This window comes from Anomaloglossus baeobatrachus, chromosome 5 (assembly GCF_048569485.1).
Source record: "Anomaloglossus baeobatrachus isolate aAnoBae1 chromosome 5, aAnoBae1.hap1, whole genome shotgun sequence".
Taxonomy (NCBI): domain Eukaryota; kingdom Metazoa; phylum Chordata; class Amphibia; order Anura; family Aromobatidae; genus Anomaloglossus; species Anomaloglossus baeobatrachus.
The window spans coordinates 325,875,332-325,890,320 of NC_134357.1; the positions used below are offsets into that span (position 1 = coordinate 325,875,332).

General features: G+C 47.8%; 1 protein-coding gene across 2 annotated transcripts in view; it reads right to left on the reverse strand.

Annotated features, from left to right (window-relative positions):
- LOC142311403 (protein-glutamine gamma-glutamyltransferase E-like) overlaps nt 1-14,989 on the reverse strand; it is a 141,736-nt gene that overhangs the window by 86,234 nt on the left and 40,513 nt on the right. The gene's annotated exons all lie outside the window — the stretch shown is intronic.

The window sequence follows — 14,989 nt, forward strand, 5'->3', positions numbered from 1 at the left end:
ACTGTAATCCTCCATATAGTATAATGCACCCCCGTAGTCCTCCATATATTATAATGCACTCCATAGTCCTCCATTTAAAATAATGCACCCTCCATAGACTTCCACATATTATTATGCCCCCATAGTCGTCAATAAATTATATTTCACCTCCATAATCCAGCATATAATATAATGTACCCCATAGTCGTCCAAATAGAATAATGCACCTCTCATAGTCCTCCATATATTATAAGCCACCCCAATAGTCCTCTAACATTATAATTAGTGATGAGCGAGCATGCTTGTTACTACTCGGTACTCGCACGAGTATCACTGTACTCGGGCTGCTCGGCGGGGACCGAGTAATCTCGCGATACTCGTGCTGTACTCGTGGTCTTCATTTCTGCATGTTGGCGCTCTTTTGAGAGCCAGCCCTCATGCAGGGATTGGCTGGCAGACCACTGCAATGCCACAGCCCTGTTAGTTGTGGAATTGCAGTGATTGGCCGGCCTGCACAGCGTGACCGAGCCTTTATACCGGCGGGCGCGCTGTGCTCTGCTCACAGCTATCCAGACAGTCAGTGCAGGGAGAGTGTCGCTGCTTCAGGGAAAGGTTTGCGGCCCTTTATAGCTATTTCCGTAGCAGGGCTGCAAACAGTGTGACCAAAAGTCCTTCTCAGGACTATTCTAGTTGTATACAGGCAGGCAGGGTATAGCCAGGTCGGAGTACAGTAGCAGAGTCCTTCTCAGGACTATTGTTGCTGTATACAGGCAGGGTATAGCCAGGTCTGAATACAGGCTAGTGACCAGAAGAGTCCTTGTCAGGACTATTGTAGCAGTATACAGGCAGGCAGGCAGGCAGGGTATATAGCCATTCCTAGTGGTGACCGTATACCAGCCTTCATCATATCTGGGGCTGGTGTACACAGTCTAAAACAGTCCTGATAGTGTCAGACTTTTCAGTAATTGTCGCTCCTAAAAACCTGTTAGGTTCTTATTGCGTCCGTGCTTGCATTTAAAAACCGCACGTGTGTGCCTGTCGGTGGCAGCGTACAGGTGCACGTTTTGCACAAACTATTATATAACGCACAAGTCTAGTGAATAATACACGTCAGTCAGCAGTGGCTGATAGTGTCAGACTTCTCAGTAATTGTCGCTCCTAAAAACCTGTTAGGTTCTTATTGCGTCCGTGCTTGCATTTAAAAACCGCACGTGTGTGCCTGTCGGTGGCAGCGTACAGGTGCACGTTTTGCACAAACTATTATATAACGCACAAGTCTAGTGAATAATACACGTCAGTCAGCAGTGTCTGATAGTGTCAGACTTCTCAGTAATTGTCGCTCCTAAAAACCTGTTAGGTTCTTATTGCGTCCGTGCTTGCATTTAAAAACCGCACGTGTGTGCCTGTCGGTGGCAGCGTCAGGCTCCATATTGCCCCTGGATAGAGACGTGCATGATGGCCTGTAAACCTGAAGTGCCCATTGGAAGGAAGTGGGTCTATTGTAGTATAGCCCTTAGGCAGGGCAGCCAAAAATTGGGAGGCTCCACGTTGTCCCTGGATAGAGACGTGCATGAGGGCCTGTAAACCTGAAGTGCCCATTGTAAGGCAGTGGGTCTATTGTAGTATAGCCCTTAGGCAGGGCAGCCAAAAATTTGGAAGCTCCACATTGTCCCTGGATAGAGATGTGCATGAGGGCCTCAAAACATTGTTACCATTGCAAAGGAGCGGGTCTCCTGTCGTTGTAATGCCCATTCTGAAAGAATGGGCGAAAAAATTTACCACTGGGGGTATACCTGAAACAACGGCCTAATTATTGTAACGGTCATCATGATGGCACATGAGGAGAAGGAGGAGCAGTCCAGCGATTAGCCAAAGTCCAGAAGTGTGTTACCATGGTTGAGTGGAGGTACATGGCAAATTCCCGTTACAAACTTTAAATTCCGCTGTCATTTGCTGGTGGTGTGGTGAAGTCTGGCCCAATCCAACCCTTGTTCATCTTGATCAGAGTCAGCCTGTCAGCATTTACAGTTGACAGGCGGGTGCGTTTATCTGTAATGATTCCACCTGCGGCACTAAAAACACGCTCTGACAAAACGCTAGCGGCAGGGCAGGCCAGGACTTCCAAGGCGTAGAGAGCCAATTCATGCCACGTGTCTGTCCAGCTTGGATACCCATTAATTGTAAGGCACAGAGGAATGTCGGAGTACAGTTGTTTGATCTGCAAGGTACTCCTTGAGCATCTGGGCAAACTTAGGATTTCTTGTGGCACTACCCCTCACCTCAGGGGCTGTGGTATGTGAGGGGCTGAGAAAACTGTCCCACATCTTAAAGACTGTTCCCCTACCTCTGGCGGATTGGACTTGTGCCCCTCTCGGCTGTACGCCTTGGTTGTCCACTGATTCCTGAGCTATGCCGCTAGCGTTTTGTGAGGGGAATGCTTTGCCTACTTCCGTGACTATGGCCTTCTGGAACTGCTGCATTTTGCCTGACCTCTCCGCCTCGGGAATAAGAGACATAAAGTTCTCCTTTTAGCGTGGGTCTAACAGTGTTACCAACCAGTAATGATTGTCGGCCAAGATGTTCTTAACGCGAGGGTCACGAGACAGGCAGCTTACCATAAAGTCAGCCATGTGTGCCAGACTCTTAACAGCCATCACTTCAGTATCCTGACCAACACGATGACTGAACATGCTGTCCTCCTCCTCCTCCTCCTCCTCCTCATCATCTACCCTGTCCTCTGGCCAGCCACGCTGAACCGAGGATATGACTGCATGTCATATCCTCAATTTGGCCAGAGAGTTGCTCCATGTCTTCATCCTCCTCCTCGTCATAGTCCTCCACTGCACGTTGTGATGAGACGAGGCTGGGCTGTGTGTTATCACCCACACCCACTACTGTTTCTTGCTCAAACTCATCGCGCTCCGCCTGCAATGCATCATGGTTGTTTTTTGAGCAGAGACCATTTTAGAAGGCAGAGAAGCGGTATGGTGACGCTAATAATGTCGTCATCGCCGCTCACCATCTTGGTGGAGTCCTCAAAGTTTTGGCGGATGGTACATAGGTAGGACATCCATCTCCACTCCTCAGGTGTTATGTGTGGAGTTTGACCCATTTCCCGACGGCTTAGGTGATGCAGGTACTCAACAACTGCCCTCTTCTGCTCACATATCCTGACCAACATGTGCAGAGTTGAATTCCAACGCGTGGGGACATCACACACCAGTCTGTCAGCCGGAAGATGCAAACGGCGCTGAAAGCCGGCAAGGCCGGCTGAAGCAGTAGGTGACTTTCGAAAATGTGCAGACAGGCGGCGAACTTTTACCAGCAGATCAGACAGCTCTGGGTATGACTTTAGAAACCGCTGAACCACGAGGTTGAGCACATGGGCCACGCATGGAACATGTGTCAGCTGGCCTCGCCTCAAAGCCGCCACCAGGTTACAGCCATTGTCACACACGACCTTTCCTGGCTTTAGGTTCAGAGTTGTGAGCCAGTGATCTGCCTGCTGTTTCAGAGCTGTCCACACCTCTTCTGCATTGTGGGGTTTGTCACCTATGCAGATTAGCTTCAGCACTGCCTGTTGCCGCTTCGCCGAGGCAGTGCTGCAGTGCTTCTGTGTCGCCCTGGACAAGCCAGGGGCCACAGAGCACAACACTTAAACACCCCACACTTCCTGCAGGCATATCATAGTCAAAACACAAAATCCTTGTTGCCTTCCCCAGGGGCTGTTGTCCACACCAGGGTGTGGAGCCAGGCGGTTGGTCTCCACCCACCAAGGAGGAGGGAAAACACAGGCAGTGAGAGTTAAGCTAAGGAAGTGGAAGGAGGAAAGTAGTAGAGGGGAGAAAAGTGACAGCAAAGAGCCTGAAGTTGGTCCGGGTGTGTGGCCCGGACAGGACAGCAAGGTTGGCAGGATGTGGTGACCGTCTGCAGTGGAGGCCGATTGGAGTCTGCCGTAAGGACCGTGGACGGGTGGTGACCCGGCCGTACCGGACCGGTATACAAAGAGAAGCCAGCACCATTGGCAGAGGACTTTCGGATCCCGGCAAGGCTTGGTGTCGCCGTGAATTTGCCAAATCCGTTAGTGAAGGGGACCTCAGGGTTTCCAAACAGCCAAGTCCCGATAGAAGGCAACCGTCCAACCGTGAAGGGGAGACACCGCCACCGCCAAGGGAAACCGTCTCCCAGGGCCAGCGCCTGTGGGCAAAAGGGGCTCCTCCGGCCCATATCCAGGTCGGGGAGCGGGTTACCGGTGGGAAACCATCACTACCAACACTTAACTTAGGTGCAGGGAGAGACAGTCATCACTAACCTGCAGGGAGGAACAACCGCAGCCGTCCGAGGGACCCGTCCATCCAGCCACTTGTTTTACCGTGAACTGTGTCATCATCATTGGGCTGAGTGAGTACCTCCGTGCCGTGCGGCACAGCGCTGCCCCTGCGACCCTGCACCTCATCAGGCCCCGCAACCCGCCTGTCATCCATCTCTACCCCATCACCGGGCCCCGGGACAACCAACCCCCCTACCCACGGAGGGTAGAAATAACAACAAAGCTGCTCCCTGTCACAGGCTCCCGGGATCCCCGTCCAGAGCAGCGGTGGTGTCCACACAATCACCACAATCGTGGGTGGCGTCACGGACAATATCCCCAAAACCCAAACCACCCCTTTTCACTCACAGGCGAGTAGCGCCGCTCGAGTCCCCGGGATCCGGCCATCGCTCGAGCCAACGAGCAGCAGCAGCCGTAGAGCAGCGGCAGCCGGACCTGAGCAGTGGGAGAGCGCAGCGTCCCCTCCTCCGCCCGCGACACTTCCAGCTTGGGACTGGTGTGGAGGGTAAAGTGGATGAGGATGCGCAGGAGGAGGAGGAGGCTGAGGAGCATGACATTCCGGAGCTGTAGAGTGTGGGTGAAACCCTGACTGAGGTAGGGCCTGCAAAACTTGGTGTGTGAAGGACGTGTTCCATCCCTCGCTCAGACTGGGTCCCAGCTTCCACAATATTAACCCAGTGTGACGTCAACGAGATGTAGCGGCCTTGCCCACATGCACTTGTCCACGTGTCTGTGGTTAGGTGGACTTTGGCTGAAACAGCATTGTTCAGGGCACGTGTGATGTTTTGTGACACGTGGTTATGCAATGCGGGGACGGCACACCGGGAGAAATAGTGGCGGCTGGGGACCGAGTAACGTGGGACAGCTGCCACCATCAGGTCGCAGAATGCTTCTGTCTCAACCAGCCTAAAAGGCAACATTTCCAGCGCAAGCAGTCGCGAAAAGTTAGCATTTAGAAGTGTGGCATGTGGGGCGTTGGCAGTGTATTTGCACCTGCGTTCAAAAGTTTGCTGAATGGATAACTGAACGCTGCGCTGGGACAAGGACGTGCTTGATGATGGTGTTATTTCTGCGTGGGTAACTGCAGGTGCAGGGCCGGAGGAGGCTTGCTCGCAGGCAGCATGGACAGGGGATTGGCTCGCATGCACAACCAGCGAAGACGTAGCAGTGACATCAGCAAGCACTGCTCCTCGACTCTGTTGTACTTCCCACAAAGTCGGGTGCTTGGCTGACATGTGCCTGATCATGCTGGTGGTGGTCAGGCTGCTAGTTTTGGTACCCCTGCTGATGCTGGCATGGCAGGTGTTGCAAATGGCCTTTTTAGAATCATCTGGAGCCAACTTAAAAAACTGCCAGACTCGGGAAGACCTAACATTTGTACAGGCACCTTGTGTCGTGTTATTCCGGGGAACAGTTGCCTGACGTCTGCCTGGGGCCACCACTCTGCTTCTTACTGCCTGTTGGGATGCTACGCCTCCCTCCCCCTGTGCACTGCTGTCCTCGCTCTGCATATCCTCCTGCCAGGTTGGGTCAGTTACTGGATCATCCACCACGTCGTCTTCCTCTTCCGCACCCTGCTCCTCCTCCTGACTTCCTGACAATTGTGTCTCATCATCGTCCACCCCTTGTTGAGACACGTTGCCAACTTCGTGAGAACGTGGCTGCTCAAATATTTGGGCATCTGTACATACAATCTCGTCATGGCCCACTTCAACAGGAGCTGGCGAGAGGCCAGAATGTGCGAATGGAAACGTGAACAGCTCTTCCGAGTGTCCAAGTGTGGGATCATTAATGTCCGAGGACGTGTACTCAGCCTTGTGGTAGGAAGGAGGATCAGGTTCTGAAATGTGCGGTGCAGTATCACGGCTACTGACACTTGACCGTGTGGAAGACAGAGTGTTTGTGGTGGTGCCAATCTGACTGGAAGCATTATCCGCTATCCAACTAACAACCTGTTGACACTGGTCTTGGTTCAAGAGCGGTGTACTGCTGCGGTCCCCAAGAATTTGGGACAGGACGTGCGAGCGAGTAGATGTGGCCCTTTGTTGTGGCGAAATTAGAGCTTGCACACGACCTCGGTCTCTGCCTGCACCACCATCACGTCCACTTCCTTGTTCGTTGACAACGCCCTTGCGCATTTTGCAATGCTGTGCTGATGTGTATTCACTAGACTTGTGCGTTATATCCAAGTTTTTGCAAAACGCACACAAGTGCAGCGGAAAGCTGCCACCAACAGGCACACACGTGCGGTTTTTAAATGCAAGCACGGAGACACTAAGAACCTAACAGGTCTCTATCCAGGGACAACGTGGAGCCTCCCAATTTTTGGCTGCCCTGCCTAAGGGCTATACTACAATAGACCCACTTCCTTCCAATGGGCACTTCAGGTTTACAGGCCCTCATGCACGTCTCTATCCAGGGACAACGTGGAGCCTCCCAGTTTTTGGCTGCCCTGCCTAAGGGCTATACTACAATAGACCCACTTCCTTCCAATGGGCACTTCAGGTTTACAGGCCCTCATGCACGTCTCTATCCAGGGACAACGTGGAGCCTCCCAATTTTTGGCTGCCCTGCCTAAGGGCTATACTACAATAGACCCACTTCCTTCCAGTGGGCACTTCAGGTTTACAGGCCCTCATGCACGTCTCTATCCAGGGACAACGTGGAGCCTCCCAATTTTTGGCTGCCCTGCCTAAGGGCTATACTACAATAGACCCACTTCCTTCCAATGGGCACTTCAGGTTTACAGGCCCTCATGCACGTCTCTATCCAGGGACAACGTGGAGCCTCCCAATTTTTGGCTGCCCTGCCTAAGGGCTATACTACAATAGACCCACTTCCTTCCAATGGGCACTTCAGGTTTACAGGCCCTCATGCACGTCTCTATCCAGGGACAACGTGGAGCCTCCCAATTTTTGGCTGCCCTGCCTAAGGGCTATACTACAATAGACCCACTTCCTTCCAATGGGCACTTCAGGTTTACAGGCCCTCATGCACGTCTCTATCCAGGGACAACGTGGAGCCTCCCAATTTTTGGCTGCCCTGCCTAAGGGCTATACTACAATAGACCCACTTCCTTCCAATGGGCACTTCAGGTTTACAGGCCCTCATGCACGTCTCTATCCAGGGACAACGTGGAGCCTCCCAATTTTTGGCTGCCCTGCCTAAGGGCTATACTACAATAGACCCACTTCCTTCCAATGGGCACTTCAGGTTTACAGGCCCTCATGCACGTCTCTATCCAGGGACAACGTGGAGCCTCCCAATTTTTGGCTGCCCTGCCAAAGGGCTATACTACAATAGACCCACTTCCTTCCAATAGGCACTTCAGGTTTACAGGCCCTCATGCACGTCTGTATGCAGGGTCATTGGTGAACCTCACAATTTTGGACTGCCCTGGCAAAGGAAAATACTACAAAGACTCAGTTCCTCAAAATGGGCACATTAGACTCAGAGGCCTTTATGTACGTCTCTTCTCAGGGACATCGGAGTGCCACACAATGTTTTACGTAAAATCTTTCATGTATTGATCTCAAAAAGTAACATACATTAGCTCTATCTCACTATTGGGTATGTGCCCTTAACATTTCCGCCATGAAAATTCATTTTGGTGTCATTTTGGAAGGTTTTCTGGTGAGTCCGTAAAAATGGCGTAAAACGCGGACAAAATTGTTCATTTCTGTGACTTTTGAGTGATAAATGCTTCAAGGGGTCTTCCCCATGCTGTTGCCATGTCATTTGAGCACTCTTCTGAGACTTTTGTGCCATTTTTAGGGTTTCTACATGCTGCCGGTGGTCATTTCACAAAAATACTCGGGTCTCCCATAGGATAACATTGGGCTCGGTGCTCGGGCCGAGTACACGAGTATCTTGGGATGCTCGGCCCGAGCCTCGAGCACCCGAGCTTTTTAGTACTCGCTCATCACTAATTATAATGCATCCCCATAGTGCTGCAAATATTATATTGCACATCCATACTTCTCCAAATAGTATACTGCACCTCCATAGTCATTCATATATTATAGTATAATTAACCCCATAGGCCACCATATTTTATAATACACCCCATAGTCCTCCACATAGTGTAAATTCAACTACATAGTGATTCATATTTTATAATACTCCTATAGCCCTCCATATATTATAATGCACACCCCTAAGTCCTTCATATATTATAATTCACCCCCACAGTTCTCCATATATTATAATGCACCCCATAGTCCTCCATTTGAAATCCACCCACCCTAGTCCTCCATATATTATTATGCACCCCCAATATTCATCCATATAGTATAATGCACCTCATAGTCATCCATATATTATAATGCACTCTATATTCCTCCATACTATACTCCTCCATATATAATAATGCCCCCCATAGTCCTCCATATGTAATACCATAATCCTCCATATATTATAATGCATGGCCATACATAATAATTCACCGCATAGTCCTCAAAATAGTATAACGCATTTCCCACATATAATTCACCCCACATAGTCCTCCAAATAGAATATTGGGCATCATATTGCCTTCCATATAGTATATTTCACGCTCATAGTCCTCCATATAGTATAATGAGCCCCACCTAGTCCTCTATATAGCATAATGCACCCCATAGTCTCTCAAAGTATAATGCATCCCATAGTCCTGCATATATAATGCACCCCCCAATACTGCATATGTAATGCACGTCCCATGATCCTCCATATATTAAAATGCACCCTCCATATATTATAATGCACTGACTTTAGTCCTCCATATAGTATAATTCACCCCAAAATCCTCAATATATTATAATGCCCCCCATAATACTCAACAAATTATATTGCACCCCCATATATTACAAAGCACACCCCATAGTTCTCCAAATAAGAAAAATAACCCCTTATAGTCTTCCATATATTATAATTCACCCCTATAGTCCTCTATATATTATAATGCATTCCCATAGTCATCCAAATAGTATAATGTACCCTACATAGTCCTCTATATATTATAATGCACCCTCATCAACCTTCATACATAACAATTCACCTCCATAGTCGTCCAAATAGTATAATGCACTCCCATGGTCTTCCACATTTTAAAAATGCACCCCCCATAGTCCTCCACATGTTATAATACACTCCTTACTCCTCCATATGTTACACTGCACACTCATAGACTTCAAATAGTATAATACACCTCCCCATAGTTCTCCATATATTATAATGTACCCTCATAGTCTGCATATATTATATAGTACCCCCATAGTCCTCTATATCTTGTAATGCATTCCATAGTCCTACTTCAATTACAAAGCACCCTCCATAGTCCTCCACATACACAGTCGAGCAAAAGGATAACAATGTTTTTAACTTTTGACTTTCATGCTCCGTATCTCACCATCCACGACAACTTCGAACATGAAAATACCTTTTACTCCTCTATTCCAACCAGTGACTTTTCGCTTGGCAATCAACTTATTAACACACTGAGCTATTACTGAATTAGTGAGAACAGGTTGTAATTTGTAGTATCCAGGAACAGAAAGATTTTTCTACCACTGGGATCAAAACAGTAACAATGCAGTGGCATGACAAAAATCTGCATTACCAAACATAAGCTAAATAGTTGCAAGTCATACTTATGTATGAGATGGCCTAGATGATAATTTATAAAATGAAGGTAGTCTCATGCTTGAAGCTGTAATTGATGGGGAGACATGGAGCCTGAAAGTCAAAAGTTCAATACATTCTTACCTTTTTGGTCGTTAATGTATCATATCACACCCCTGTAGTCAGCCATATATTATAATGCACCCCGATTGCCATCCAAATAGTACAATACTTCCCCTATAGTCCTCCATATACTATAATACACTCCAAATAGTCTTCCATACAGTGGGTAAAATAAGTATTCGATACACTGCCGATTTTGAAAGTTTTCCCACCTACAAAGAAGGGAGAGGTCTGTAATTTTTATCATAGGTACACTTCAGTTGTGACAGATAAAATCCAAACAAAAATCCAGAAAATCACATTTTATGATTTTTAAATAATTAATTTGTGTTTTATTGCATTAAATAAGCATTTGATGCAATAGAAAAACAAAACTTAATATTTGGTTCAGAAACCTTTGTTTGCAATTTCAAAGGTCAGACATTTCCTGTAGTTCTTCACCAAGTTTGCACCCATTGCAGGGGGATTTTGGCCCACTCCTCCATACAGATCTTCTCCAGATCTTTTAGGTTTCTTGGCTGTAGCTGGGCAACATTGAGTTTCAGCTGGTTCCAAAGATGTTCTATTGGGTTCAGGTCTAGAGATTGGCTAGGCAACTCCAGGACCTTGAAATGCTTCTTATGGAGCAACTCCGTAGTTGCCCTGACTGTGTGTTTTGGGTCACTAGCAACCTGGAAGACGCAGTCATGACCCATCTTCAATGCTCTTACTGGGGGAGGGAGGTTGTTGGCCAAACTCTTGCTATACGTGACCCCATCCATTCTGTCTTCAATACGGTGTAGTCATCATGTCCCATTTGCAGAAAAGCAGACCCAAAATATGATGTTTCCACCCTCATACTTTATGGTTGGAATGGTGTTCTTGGGGTTGTATTCATCCTTCTTCTTCTTCCAAACAGGGCAAGTGGAGTTGATTCCAAAAAGTTATATTTTTCTCTCATCTGACCATATGACCTCTTATGCCTCTTCTGGATAATCCAGATGGTTATTGGCAAACTTCAAACAGGCCTGGACATGTGCTGGCGTGAGCAGGGGGACCTTGCGTGCCCTGCAGGATTTTAATCCATGACTGCATAGCGTGTTACTAATGGTAATCTTTGAGACTGTGGTGTCAACTCTCTTCAGATCATTGACCAGGTCCTCCCATGTAGGTCTGGGGTGATTTCTGACCTTTCTTAGAATTATCCTTATCTAATGATTCGAGATCTTGCATGAAGCCCCAGACCAAGGAAGATTGACAGTCATCTTGTGTTTCTTCAATTTTTTAATAATTGTGCCAACAGTTGTTGCCTTATCACCAAGCTGCTTGCCTATTGTCCATCCCAGCTTGTGCAGGTCTACAATTTTGTCCCTGTTATCTTTAGACAGCTCTTTAGTCTTGGCCATGGTGGAGAGGTTGTAGTGTTATTGATTGAGTATGTGGACTGTTTTTCCCCCAAAATATAACAGGGTTCACTAAGGCTTATTTTCAGGGAATGCCTTATATTTTTTATTGGTGTCAGTGATTGCCACATGTGTTAATAGTAAATTAATTTTCCCACCCTTTTCCCCACCCATAATGCTGCCCTCTCCACTATGCTGACATCAGTGATTGGAACGTGTGTTAATGGCAAATAAACATTCAACGCCTTTCTACACCCATCCATCTGCGGCAGCGGCAGTGATTCATACTGAAAATTGCATCACAATCTTTGTACTGCTCGGTGGTTGTCTTGACCTGAGCGTGACTGCTGCACAGAAAGCCATGCTGTCACACTCAGATCAGGAGGAGAGCCACCGGCAATGCGATGCTCAGGTAGTAATTTGGCAATCTGGCTGAATCACTGACACCGATGCAGAGGGGTGGTCGGGGGAATGAGGTGAATACTCATTTGCCATTAACACATGTTCCAATCACTGACACCAACACAGAGAGGTGGGCAGGATTATGGGCAGGGAAAGAGGGTGATTATTCCTTTGCTGTTAATGTTGCGGGCGGGGGCCGCTGCCGCTTCTCTCTCTTGGGGGCCTGCTCGGATCCGAGTTCGCTGCTATGGCTAGAGTGGTGACCGGACCCAGGCTCTCACGGCCGCCCGTCCTCACAACCGTCAGGAAAAGGTATTTACAGGGGAGATGTTGTGTCTTTGACGCCACCCGCGGGTTGCGGTGAGGGATGGTTGCACCGCTGCTGCCTGGTGATGGGGCGCCCGTGGCTGATGGAGCAGGGCAGCAAGGTGGGATCCCCTTCACGGGTAGGGGAGGTGTAGTCCTGGGGCCCGAGGGTGGAACACGGGAGTGATGGCTGCTGTAGGTGGCGCGCCGGGCTGGACCGGGGACAATGGTGTACTCACAGTTCAGTAACTTCACACAAGTCCAGTAGTAAACCAAGTTGCCAGTGGCCGGCTGCCTTAGGAGGGTGCATTCGGGTCCCACACCCAGGTGAAAGAACAGGTATCCTTTCCTCCTGCACTTTGTGTTATTCTTTCCTTTTTGGACGACTTCGCTTGGAACGGAGAAGTCCACTCCCAGTTCTGTATGTGTTGGGAGCTGTGGCCCGCGAAACCTGACCCTTGGGATTTCAGTGGGTTCTGACGGACACCCTATCCCTGCGTTGGGTTCCGTTTCACTCTATCTGGGCAGTTAATGGGGCAAAGTCTGGAACCTTGCCCCCGGCTGGTTAATTGGAGAGGGGCTTGCAACCTTCCTCGCCCTAGGGTCCAGGCACCCCAACTGTGCACGGCCTCCGGACTAGATTCCCGCTGTCGGTACTGGTGGGCTACAACCCTGCCCCGGTCCACTTTAGATCTCCCACGACTGGATCTCCGTCGCCTGTGGCCCTGTTCACTGTCTGCCACCTAGCCGGGTAGTCCCAGGGCTACGACCCCTGACTTCACTTCTGTTAGCTCACTACACTTCAGCTGTCAACTTCACTCTATTCTAACTTGAACTCGAATTACTGTGTTCCCGCCTCTGACACCTCAGGACCACTAGGTGAGCATTCTCATCCACCTGATCCCGCCCACTGGTGTGTCCCTATTATCATGAGGGGATGGCTAGGGTTTAATGGCTGTGTGTCATGCCTAAGTGTGGGTTTTGGTGGTGACAAAGAGGATGTAAACTGTTTGTAACTACCTAGTTTTGCCAGGGCGTCACATTAACACACATTCCAATCACTGATGCCGACACAGAGGAATAAGCAGGATTATGGGCAGGAAAAGGAAGAATATTAATTTGCTATTAACACACATTCCAATCACTAACACTGGCACAGAGAGGTGGGCAAGATTATGGGCAGCGAAATGGGGCCGTCAGCGAAGAGATGTTTGGGCAGTAATATGGCAGTCTGAATCATTAACGGTGACGCAGATGGGTTGGCACGTAAGGGGGTGAATACTCATTTGCTATTAATACACGTTCCAATCACTGATGTCGGCACAGAGGGGTGGGCAGGATTATTCATGTGGTAAGGGGGTGAATATTCATTTGCCATTATCACACATTCCAGTCACTGATGCTGGCATAAAGGAGTGTTTGGGGGAAGAGGTGAATATTCATTTTCCATTAACTAGCAGGAATATGACTATAAACTTTCAGGGTTTATAACAATACAACGGGGAAACATACACCAATAAAAGTTGCATTTCATGAAAGGGCTGTCCAAACCCTTTTTATGGGTATTATTATAATATGGTATGTAACTAGGGCTTATTTTCAGTTGATTTCTTGTATTGGGGTCAGTGATTGGAATCGGTGCTAATGGAAAATAAAAGTTACATATCCTGAAAGGGCTACACAAACTCTATTTCAGGATACTATAGTATGGTATGCAAACTAGGGCTTATTTTTGGAGTAGGGCTAATATTATAAGCAAATTCCAATAAGCCTGAAAAATCCCGCTAGGGCTTATTTTCAGGGTAGGTCTTATTTTTGAGGAAAGCATCTGCTGCCGTTAAGTAAACGTTTTCAATTGGTTTAACATCACGCTTGCCTCTTGACTTTCTCCTTTTTTCCTGTATCAACACACTAACCCCCCAGCTACAGGGAAACAGTAATGCCTGCATTAACCCCCGGTCATCCACATCCATGTGCCTTTCACTGTCACCAGTGCACACACTTCTAGTATCCGACACATGCCCGTCATCATGGGAACCCTGTGGACTGGATGTCTCAGCTACACCGATAATTTCTGGTTGCAATAGGGGACCTCAAATATTCTAAGACCTAAATGCGCATATGTGCAAAAGTAGTGCACTAATGCCTAAACTTGTGACACTCTCTCCTCAGGTCTGTGGGACTTACTGAAGCATGAGAATATAGATCGTTCAAACAGAATAAGGGCAACTCTCATACACTTCATTAATATAACAATACAGCCTGACTTGTCAGAGTAAAATCAATTTATTAGCAGGAGATTCTCACTACAGTGCTAATTATTTTGAGCCATGTAGTGCTCCTGATCAGTTAACTCCGCCCCCATCACTGATTGGCAGATTTCTACCTATGCACAAAAATAATATGAACATATACCCTTCTGTAAATAAGTAAAAAGCAATAGTGCATTTAAATAAATAACAAGGGGTACTTAGTACTTAGTAAACACTGTTTTTGATTGGAAATAAAAAATGTAAAGCCATCCCACTGCAACAAGGTGTACCAAAATCGGGATGATACCTATACTCTCTAATGTTAAAACTTTACCACGTGTCAGAACAGACCTCAATGTGAATAAGGGCATATAGTGACTGGGTCCTGACTGTGGACACCCAGCCATGGTATGCATTATAGATGAAATGCACAGGTCAATGAAAGGGGGTCACACCCTATTTGTACTGACTGAGTACAAGAGACTAAATAAAAATCATAAGAATGAGCCGGAGTATGAGTTGGTATACATGCAACTTCTAAGCGCATGTTCACACTGTACATAAAAAGCTGACAATCAGAGTCGTGAGTGGGGTAATACAGAACTCAGCATTCA